The 11,701-nt window shown below is 34.4% G+C and overlaps 2 pseudogenes; both read right to left on the bottom strand.

Annotated features, from left to right (window-relative positions):
• Positions 1–321: 321 nt before the first annotated feature.
• Positions 322–4,164, bottom strand: LOC120137147 (annotated as a pseudogene).
• A 3,063-nt stretch (positions 4,165–7,227) lies between these two features.
• Positions 7,228–11,380, bottom strand: LOC120137146 (annotated as a pseudogene).
• Positions 11,381–11,701: the final 321 nt, after the last annotated feature.

Below are 11,701 nucleotides of genomic sequence, written 5' to 3'. Positions count from 1 at the left end.
TTGATAGATGGATGTGGAGCAATTTTGATATTATTTCATGGATTTGTGATTGGGCATCCTATTTTCTTTGATAGTGGCTCCCTTTCAGCTGCAATTGGAACCGTTGTGGAAACACAATGAAAGTGGGAAAGCTTCTTTCGTCTTAGACTCCTATAAGTCCATGGTCATGGAATTCACCCGTTATTATATATACATGCAAGGATGCTGAACCATTTAAATTGCAGAATATTGAAAGAAGTTTGCAGAACTAAAATTTGTAAACTAAGTTTTCCAGAGTACATCACTAAGTTCTCCTGTTTCTCGGCTGGAAAAGGAAGTTTATTTTCAACTGTAAAGAATTTCCACCTTATAATGTATTTATGGAACTGGAAACAATAACCAACTCCACCTTTGTTTACAGGCTAGTCACTAGTGAAGAAACAAAGAAAATTTACAGGCATTGCTTACTGCTTTAGTGATTACCTACACACTAGATCCCTATTTGGGAGTGTAACCAAATGTATTCATCTACAGAAAAATCTGGCTCTGCTGGTTTCCGCAAGGGTCTGACAACCCCAGAACCAGCAGACCCTGAATGCATATTATTAACACCCCTCCTACTGCTTGCTGCTAGCCTGGCTGCATATAGCCCACCCTGAACCAGGTGCTGGAACTTCAGCTTCGGCAGCCATCATATGGTTCTCCTTAGCTCGTAGTTCAGCTGCTTCCTTTCGTTTTTAAACCGACGCCACGCTGCTTGTATGAAACAGGCAGCCCATGTTCTCCACTGGTGCGAGTAAAACCGGAATTTGTGTCTTAGTTGTTTACTGTGCAATCTTCTGAACTGTGATGACACAAATTTGAGGTCTTTGGCTCTGAGAGCAAAGGCCTCTACTTCTGATATTGCTTTAACTGTACGAGTTGAACATGGGAGAATGACACTAGGACGAGGATCCAACGCCCATGTCAGCAGTTCCTCACCGCAGAAGTCTCCCGGGCCGATCTTGCATGAATTGAAGAATCCGGTACGACCACCATTTGTAGTGTAAGAATCTAGGTGGCCTCGGATTATGAAGAGCATCTCGTTGACTGGATCACCTTCGCGAACTAGGATAGTGCCTTCGGTGCACAATGCGGGTTTAAGCCTCTCGCAGATTGCATCTAACATCCTTTCATCCATTTGATCAAACAGCGGTACCTGTTCATTCCGTCAATATAGTTACATATCAAGCTATAATTGTTGCCTGAGGTATAATGTTTTCAGATCTTATAACTTACTCGTCGAACGAGGTCGAGACAGAGGTGGCGTTTGATGTCTCTACGTAGATCCAAGGGAAGGCCTTCGAGTAAAGCTTCTTCATCAACTCCTCTTGTAGCTAGCCATTTATACTGATCATATTTTCTCACAGAATGCCTTAACTCGGGAGGAAGCTGCCTGTGACGCATCCATTGCTCAGTATCAGTTCTCTTGATTCTCCACTCTTCCAACCGAACGGTTGTCGATTGAAGGTATGTCTGCCAGTGGAACATTATCACAATGTTAGAAATTGCCAAAAAAGGGAAGAAATCGACTTCATGACATAAAAATTACAGGGAATTCTAAGATCATGTCAAAAACATAACTTAGGACAGGGTTTCAAAAATCGTTCCGTGACCGTGATTTCGTTCACGATATAGCGGTTTTGCCGCCGTCCGAGTTACCCGCTACACCCCCAAGTTGAAAGTTTTTTAAAAATTATTTATTACAAATATTAAATATAATAAATAATATTATTTATCATAAAACTTAATATTATTTTAAAATATTAAAATAATTTTTATTAATATTATTTTTATAATTTTATAAAAATATTAATATTAGTATTTTAGTGAAATAAAATATTATAAATTATTAATTATTTATTAAAGTAATAGTGTTATATTATATTTTAAAAATATAGTATATTTTAAATATCTTTACGAAAATATTATTTAATATATAAATATATTATTCATTATTAAATATAAAAAAATTTATATATTTTAAAATAAATATATTATTATTATAATATAATATTTTATATAATATTAAAAAAAATATATTTATTATAAATATTAATAAATATATTTTAAATATTTTAATAATTAATATTTTGATAAAAATGATATTAAAATATTTTATTAATATTAAAATAAATTTATTTTATTTTTGTTTTGAAGTGAAAAGTCATTACAGAAAACACAAAAAATTCATTTTACTAGAAAAATGAATTACATTCCGGAAAACGAATTACGTGAAACAAACACGGGAAAATATTTTCCGGAAAACGAATTACCTGAAACAAACACGGAAAACATTTTCCGAAAACGAATTACATGAAACAACACGAGATTTCGGGAAAACCAATTCCATAATTGGTTTTACGTCAAACAAACACACCCTTAGGATACTTCAGAAGTGCCTATATGCCATTCAATCCTACCTAATACAAGCTACATTCTTGCAGCTTTCATGAGTGAAATCGCTTGGAGGACTTACTTGCATATTCCCAATGAGCAGTGCAAAGAGAACCAGACCAAGAGTTGCAATAATAATGGAAAAATTATTTCACCCACATAAGTGCTGTGTCAAGATTCTGTCCAAAGAACTGCATGTAATAAGAGACATAGCATTAGAGTTTAAGCAATAAATGCATCTTTCGAATGCTTTCAGCAGCAGTACTGCAGCTGGAAATACACTTGAAAACCAGGTTCTGCTATTGATTTCTTAAACAGTTCTTAAAAAAATTCTGAGGAAACAACTGACCTCAAGTTCTTTAAACCCCACCAAAGGCAATAAAAGTACTTATTGAAGAATGGTGCGGTTGTAACATCGAATGTCAATGCATCGCCATATGTACCAAACTGATAGAAGCCAGAATTCGGACTGCATAGACCGGTGATATTGCTGGACCTGAACCAGGTATCCCTGCCGGGGTCATTGATCCTGTGGCAATCAAAGTATTTATATTGACAAGTTAACTCCTCAAGATCACAGGCACTCCTCCAGCATGCTTCTTGGCGCTCTATTGCGAGAAGGTACCAGCTAGCTCCTAAAACCTTTTTAGGAAGGATTGAAATAAGCTAATTGTTTTACTCAAGCTAACAGTTTAGAATTGGCATTTTGTGTCTGTAGAATTATAGTTTATAGGTTTCAGAATCACTTACATGGCTAGCCAGCATGTAGAGAATCAGGTTATAAGCAGCGCCAGCCCATGCTGTTTCTGTAACAACACCAGTGGCCTGGACAATTTGTGATGAGTGGAAATATTAGAAAAAGTCTTGGAAGGTACTGAAAAATGATTATGAACCGGAGCACGTTTTTCGTGTTTCTCATCGTTGAACCTTTGAGATTTGGAATGATCATCCAAATCAAAACCTGGGATGCAAAGATATAGCAAATTGAAGCCTTAGTATTTAGCAAAAAGAAAAAAAAATATGGATGCCTTAGTTTTACACATACCTGAGGAAGGGGCAGGGCAGCAACTAAATCAATCCAGAAACTCTTCTGAAGGTACCTGGAAGCAATCTTCCTGGAATCTATGACAAGCTCTCCTCTCCCAAATACACGAGAAGGAGGCGCGACATACGCTGTCCGAAACCGAATGAAAATCTGAATTATATAGAATGCATCAGCCAATGATCTTACTATGGTGAGGATAACTTCATGTGGGATTCCAATATCAATGCAGACTTCTTCCCAGACTACTGGCAAATAAAAGAACAAAGGGTCCACAAACAAAGAGACTATGCATGATACTAGAAAAATCTTATTCCATCGATGAATAACCGGTCCCCGAGGATCCAAAATCTTCTTCTTCACTCTCTCGAAATCCTCAGATAAAACCCTGGACAGCACTTTAGCTTTTAAGGATTTGCCCGTCCTACTAGTAGGCAACTCCTTCTCAGCCTTCTTGGTGCTAGGCTCTGGTATTTTGGTCCCATCAATGTTGTATTTCAGCTTTATCATATTCTTACCATCCCATTGATGGTGTTGTGGAGCTTTGGCAATTCAAGATCATCTTGAAATCTGAAAACATGCAATAAGCAAGTAACATCAGTTGTTTGTTCCATATAACACAAACGTAAAATGAGAGCCGTGAGAAATCATTAAACAACAAACCTTACAGATCTTGAATTACCATACCCCATGGCTTTTCTTCCAATGTCGTTGCCGCCGTTCTATTTATTAGATGTGATCTGTAGGAAGACGAGATAGAAAAGGAGAAGAAGTTTACGCGGTTGCCGTCCAATTAACAAACAGTTTATGGATATGAGATCATGAATCAACTGATGTTAACTAAGGCAAGTGGGAAGAACCACAAAGAGCAGAAAAGGCCCTTTGTACGGCTACTTGAACCAAGAATCATGTGACCACTGGCATAAAAGATTTAACTTGAACATGAAGCAGCTCTAAAGACCACCCCCCTCTTTTAGTGCGAAAGAGCTGGTCAAAACACGTGACCCATTTCTTTATTCAAAGCTTCATAAAGGGTTCCCTCTCAGACCATCATATAAAAAATGTCTGGTTTTCTATATTTTATTGCATACATGGAATCAAAAAAAAAAAACCTTTAAAAAAATTGATACCCTCAGGGAAAAAATGCAGCAAATAAATGGATTTGAAGTCATGGATTCGCGGTTGACACCATCTTATAAAATTTAGTCAGCTTGATTCTAAGAGAAATATGGAAGGTTGAATATTGACCATGATTTCATTTTCTTAATTCATTGATCATAAGGGAATTCATAGCAAAATGGAAGAGAATAAGTCAATAAAACAAAGCTAAAAAGGAATACGATTCTTGTATACTGATTCCAACACAGGGACTTGAGAAACAGCTACAGAAAGCTTACAAACAAGCACAAGGCCAAACCCTGTAAAAATCCTGAGGAAGACTCTGTTTTCTTCTTCATTTCATTTCAGTTTCAATCTGATCTGATGATGATGATCTTTAAGAAAAGATACACCCGATTTTTTTCATCATTGAAATCTATTTACCATAACTGGGAATGGAAAGTTTAAACAACACTTTCCATTGTTAGAAGAAGGAAACTTTCTCGATGTACACGCCTTAAATTGATGGGATTTTGTAGATTATTAACAAGTTTGGTAACTTAGAAACCAAAGAATTCCGAGAAAGTGACAGAAAGAGTTCATCCCAAGTAATGAAAACCTGTATATTTAATATTTGTTGTCATAAAGTTGGTGGAAAAATACAGTTAATGTTTTGCTGGAATTTTTTAATATAAATTAATTATTGGAACCGGGAAGATAAAGACAGAAGACAGAATCATATGAGCTTGTCTCTTAAAACAAAAGGAAGAAAATCGGAAGGGAAAGAGGGTTCTGTTCTGTAGTGTACTTTTCACTATTGTTTATGTACTTGTCATTTTATTTTTAAAATTATTTATGATTTGTAAGATCCGTAGAGTTGACTACGTAAGAAACGAGTGCCTAAGTAATCTTGACACGTGTTTCTTCAGTAACGTACGGTAAGTTTACAATTGCAACACGGTGATATATATGTAGTGATCTTTTTATATATACAAATCGAGTAAATTTAAAATTTATATAATTATATTTATTTGAATTTCAAAGTTTAAAAATTTAATAATTTATTTTATTTTTAAACTTTAAATAAGATATATTTGTATATTGAATAGTTCTTTTGATACATAAACTATATAAACTAAGTGATGATATCTTATGTCACATACCTATAATAATGATTTGATATATAATATATTATTCAAAATGATAATGTGATATATGATATGTTACTTAAAATATTGATGTGATATATATTATATTATTAAGTAAGCACATGTGAAAACATATAAAATAATATGCATATCATTAATTAAATAATAAACTTCATTAGACATAAATAATTTTACTCAATAATTAAAATTAAAATATTTTAAAAACTAAAAACAGAAATAATTATTAGACAAACGTTAAAAAGCTAATTCTATTATTATATATTTTTTATTTCCTGTCTCATTAATATTCACTGTATTTATTAAACCAAGTGACATCGACACGAATTCAGTTAAAACTGACAATCAAATACTGCAGTCCTCAGTAATTAATTAATAGTGATTTATTAATTATTAATATTAAAAATTTGGATAAGCTTGTACCTCCCATCACAACAGCTTGAAAGGAGTCGACATCGGAAGACACAGGTTGCAACAGTTGAAGTAAAAAGGGGGAGTCGGTCGCCAGCATGTGTGTGTGACGGTGCAGACATTTTCCCAATCTCCCAATTTCATTTCAAACTCCTTTTTTTTTTCTTCTCTTTTATTTGCTGAGGATTATTTGGAAAAACTGATCCCGACAAGCCACCGAGATCTCGCTCCTCACCAGCTCCATTCTATCACAAATATAATATTTTGCATAATTATTGAATCAAACTAGGAGTTTTTTAGTAGTTTCTACTAATATATAAGAAATAAAAATACAAATTAAAACCGCCACACGTGATGGTAATTCAACTTTATATTATTTTATAAATGTAGGTGTCATGAATATTTAACTAACATGATAAGGGTAAATCCATTGAACGATTTTAATAACAAAAAATTTAATTTTTTTGGAGATCTTAAATTTAAGTGAATATATATATATTTATTGTTAATTAATTAATTTTTTTTAAAAATAAATATTTTATAATCATTCAGATTAATAGAAAAAATTTAAGAGAATAAAATAAATTAGAAATAGTGTAGTGGTCAGAAATTCTTTTCCTCCTTCAATGTCTCATGTAATAACAGAATGAGGCCAGCTCAAGGTTAGATGATGGAACCCCAGCAGGGGATGGCCTAGAAATTAAATGACGCCCATTCATATCTTGGAAGCTAGCAGGTGATGGTCCCCACAAACATCGAAGGAGGCGATTGTCCTCTCTAAATTTTCATATAATTTATATATTTTTAATGATTTATTTTCATTTCACAATCTTTTCATATCCCAAAATAAAATCTAACGTCCGTCCTACCTATAAAGATGTTTAAAAGCTGTGCATGACCCACGCTTCCATACATAACAAACTCTACTATCTATATTATATGTGTTATACAATTCAGATGGCCCAACATTAAATTTGAGTCACTGAAATTTAAAGTTTAGTGTTCTATTAAGATTCATCTTGTTTCAATAGTAAAAGCATGAGGATTGAAATTGATGGTTTTTTTCAGCATCTCCCTTGAGATAATTGAAAAAGATGACTGCTACTTCAAACTTCAGCTCATATGGTAGATTTTTTTTAATTTTTTGTGGGCTTGGAATAAAGATAAATAACATCTGAAATGAGGGAAAGTAAACTCAGCTACAAAATTATAAGTGAAATTAAAAGGTCACAAAAAAAGAAAGAAGATTGTATGGTGAAAACAAAATAAAAGTACATCTTACTTTACTCTTGTGAAGCAGATGCGGCTGCTTCTTTCAAGCATGTACTCGTGACTTTACCAAGCTTATTGTAAGCATCAAGGCAAAGATGCATGGCCTGTATATAGAAGCAAATATTAGAACCATAGCTTATGCTATTTAGACTCAAGGTGAGTGTCATTAGGTAAATTAAAGGCCGGGTTACATATACTATATAGCATTTTGATTTGCAGGAATCAGTAGCCCAAATTTTAAGCAAATCTTCATGAAAAGTAGATCAAAACACATACCTCATTAATATCTGGGGTTGACCATTCTCCTGTAAATGTTAGTTGAGTGACTTCATAACGAGAAGGCATACATGAAAGCACTAAGCTTCCATCTTGGTAGCTTTCCTCTTCAAGAATAGGATCAATCACAAGGTTCTTCACCAGACACGCCTAAAAACCGAAATTATGCATTAAACACATGAGAAAAGATGAAGTTCTTCACAGTACTCACTGTTCAAGGTTAGAAAAGAAAGGAGAAAACCATTCTATCATGGGTCTAGAGATTGGGATTTGAAGAATGGTAAAATGTCATGCAGAAAAGAATAAGCTTATAAGTATCAAATGTGCCTTTTTGTTTTCCAGGTTGTAGCAATTTATTATCAATCCCACTTTAATTGTTCTAAAACACCAACTAAATCAAGTACATTACCAAATCTGTTGGCATGTAACTGATACGAGTAAGTAATGGCTATGTTATCAATAGCTTAGTCATAATTTTACTAGCAGAGATAGTAATGGCTATGTACTTGGACTCGGGGGGTATCAGATATGAGTGTGTCTGACCCTGACACACTCTTCTTCTTCTTCCCCCCCTCCTTCTAAATGTTCCATATTTAAAGGTCTGTTTCTCATTTCCATGTTTGAGTAAGTGTCGGACATGCATTTCAAGGAAAATGAAGAATTGAAGTAACATAGGTAAGGGCAGTGCTCAAATTTATGCCTGCATAATGATCAAGGCAAGCAAAGACACTTACAGAAACTGCAGCAACAAGGTCATACATCATGATCCCGGCATCTGCAAGGGCAAGACTAGCACATGATATCACCACAGGAAGATCACCTCTAACCAATTATGAAGCTTATCAACAAACAAAAATATAAGGGCTTAGGGCATATCCATAGCCAATAAGAATTTTCATTGATATAGATAACATTTTTGACACTCTACCATCATCTACAGCATTGTTAAATACTTATTTACTAAAACAAACATTATGTGAAACACTATTATAAGAAAATGAGAATCAACTTTATGAGAGATGCCATAAGAAGGATCAACAGAATAGACAGGTTATGGAATAAAAAAACAGGCCAATTTCAAACCTAATTACTAAGGATTGATGAGAAGACATACTGCCCCCAGACTCCAACACCAATGCAAAAGCATCCACGGTGGTTTTGGGGAAGCATTGATGAAAACTCTTTGTGATCCGATCCCTACGGAAAGGGAGATAAAGAAATAGAATTAACTAAATTAAAGAAAAGAATTAAAAGAGAGACAAAGATACTAAATCAAATATAATACATATATAATCCAATAGCACCAGAAAAGATTCACACTTCCAATCATCTCACATACCAGCCCTCGAACTGGAGTGGCAAATGTTGTATAGCCGACATTACAATTTAACCTCCCAGTATCACTGTACATCATTGCTTTCTTACTTTCTCTTGGCCCAAAACTAAATAGTTCAATACAAATAACACATGAACATGTAGATTGTAGAGTAATCACAGAAAATATCAGTATTTGAAAGAAAATTTTGCCAAAGAAAGCAAAGGGTTATAAAATCCCAAAAATAGTATGTAGAAGAATACAGAAATTTTCACAGAGATGATATACTCACAAGTCACACCGATACGATGACCTTGGTATTCCCAAGCTCTGCCAGATCCAGAAGCAGAGTTTACTACACCTGTTCTGAAAACTACAGATCACCAACATTTGAGGATTCATTTCAACTCAGCACGGGAGAATCCAAGAAAGCTCCATTTACAAGAGGTATGAAGAACGATCCACAGTTTTACTATAAGAATCCATCTTTCTAATCTTCTAGATGCCTAAAAACTAACAAGAAAATCCATTATCGTGGTAGTTACAGGAAAGATGATCCCACAACATGACTATACCACTATGGATTTCTCATGCTCTCTTTTAAGCATGAACATGCAAAATATATAAAAATAAGGACTCATAAGAACCAAAGATTTATAACATTCTGGCACATGTAGTACCAAATCAGAAGCAGCAAAATCACTTAACTACTCATCAAAATGGCCTTGTTCTAGAGAGCAACGGAGAAAACTAGCCAATTGAAAAACAGAAAGATAGGAGATATATTTTTCTCTTTCAATTGATGTGATTGGTAGAGTTGAAAAATTAGAAGAGAATGGAACTTCTGAAAAATGCATAATATTGAACTAACTTGCATCTCTCTCTCTCTCTCATTTTCTCTTGTCATTCCAATTTGGAACGATTTGTTTTTATGCATTAGGATGGAAAACGGTCATCTCTCTTATTTTCTTTCCTCTCACTTTCTTTAATACCAGACATACTCAAAATTAATTTTCTTTATGCCTTTCCACTGCTCTTTCCCTCTTTCAATTTTTCCACTCAACCATGCGCTTAAAAATTCAAATTTTATATGAAATAAGAAAGGGGTCATATGAACCAAAGATAATAAGTTAATAACATTCTGGCACATGTAAAAACAAATCACGAAGGCACAAAATCACTTATATTCATTAAAATGACCCTATTCTAGAGAGCAATGGAGAACACCAGACTATTTCCTTATCCAGGAAACGAATAACACTGACATACAGAGAGACACAAAAGAAACTTTTTTTCTTCTTTTTCTTAGATGGTTACCAAAGAATCAATAGACAGCTCACTAATATCTAAAAGATATACAAATTTTCAACTTAATTTGCAATATAAAAAGTAAAATTAAAACCAAAATAGCAATGAACACGATAATGTTCAGAATAAAAATAAAATAAAATAAAGAAGAACAAGAAGCTTTACATGATGGTCGGCACTGGTGGAAGCCGCGGCCATCAGGTCGGACCCAATCAAGATCATTGTTGTTGAAAATAGATGGGTGAGTTTTTTGGCCAATATTCGGAGAATACGTTGTCGGAGCTGAACCGGGCTTTGCGGTCATGCTTTTTCTTCCTGTTTTTCTCCTCTATTTACTATTTTCGTTTCAGTCGCTGCTCTGCTTCTAACTTTCAAGTTGTTCCAGGCTTTATTGTTGCGTCTGCTAGGTCAAGACGATGCGTTTTGACGAGGAGAAAATAATAAAAAAATCAATATAATACAAACATATGTTAACTAATACATTTTTGTTCAAGTAAATTCTTATGTTTTTTTAGTACACAAAGGTAGAAAAGATCTAAGCTAGTTTACTATGTTTCTTCTTTGATCGTTCATCAATAGGTTTCCTATTTCCGCTGGAGGGTCTTCAAAGTTGTGGAGTCCAATTGGGAGGTTCTATGCCATCTTTGCCAATCTGTCAAAATGTAACTGTCACTTTTGCTTAATTAACCAGACGACATATGGTACCATCGGTGATACTCTATCCATCAACGTACCTTGCATCAAAAGTTTGAATACTTCTTTACTGTCTGTCTCTACCATGACTTTTCGTAAACCGATATTCCATGTCATTTCAAGTCCCACGACCACTCCCCATAGTTTTGCCTCTAGTACTGAACATCGTCCTAAAGCTTTTGTGAATCCCATGATCCATTCGCCGTTAGAATCTCGTAGAGCTCCCCCACAAGCAGTTACTCCTATATCTAATTTGTGAGCTCCATCAATATTCAACTTCCACCATCCCTCTAGGGGAGGTTTCCATTTCTGTTGTTGTTCGTGTTGTATTCCCCATTTTATTGGTCGTAGTTGATGAAGATTTAATGCATGTGAAGCTTCCATTTGGAGTCGTATAGCCGATTGCAGCACGTTCTCAGTCTCAGTAAATTCAGGGTCGAATATGAACTTTGTAACATCCCAAACATCGAGTCAATGACCAAAATATAAGGAATTAAAAATTTAATGGTTTAAGTGGAATAATTGATTAGTTCAAGGACTAATTTTTAGAAATTTTGATTAGGATTTGTTATCAAATATGAAATATTAGAGGGGCATTAAGGTCTTTTTGAAGAAAAGGAATTTTAATTCCCTTTTAAAAGTTGTAAACACGTGGAGTTTTGAAAGAGGAAAGGAACAGTCTGGAACTTCTTCTTTCTCTTCCCG

Source organism: Hibiscus syriacus, unplaced genomic scaffold (assembly GCF_006381635.1).
Source record: "Hibiscus syriacus cultivar Baekdansim isolate YM2019G1 unplaced genomic scaffold, ASM638163v2 tig00110652_pilon, whole genome shotgun sequence".
Classification (NCBI taxonomy): Eukaryota; Viridiplantae; Streptophyta; class Magnoliopsida; order Malvales; family Malvaceae; genus Hibiscus; species Hibiscus syriacus.
This window is presented reverse-complemented; position numbering and strand designations above follow the sequence as displayed.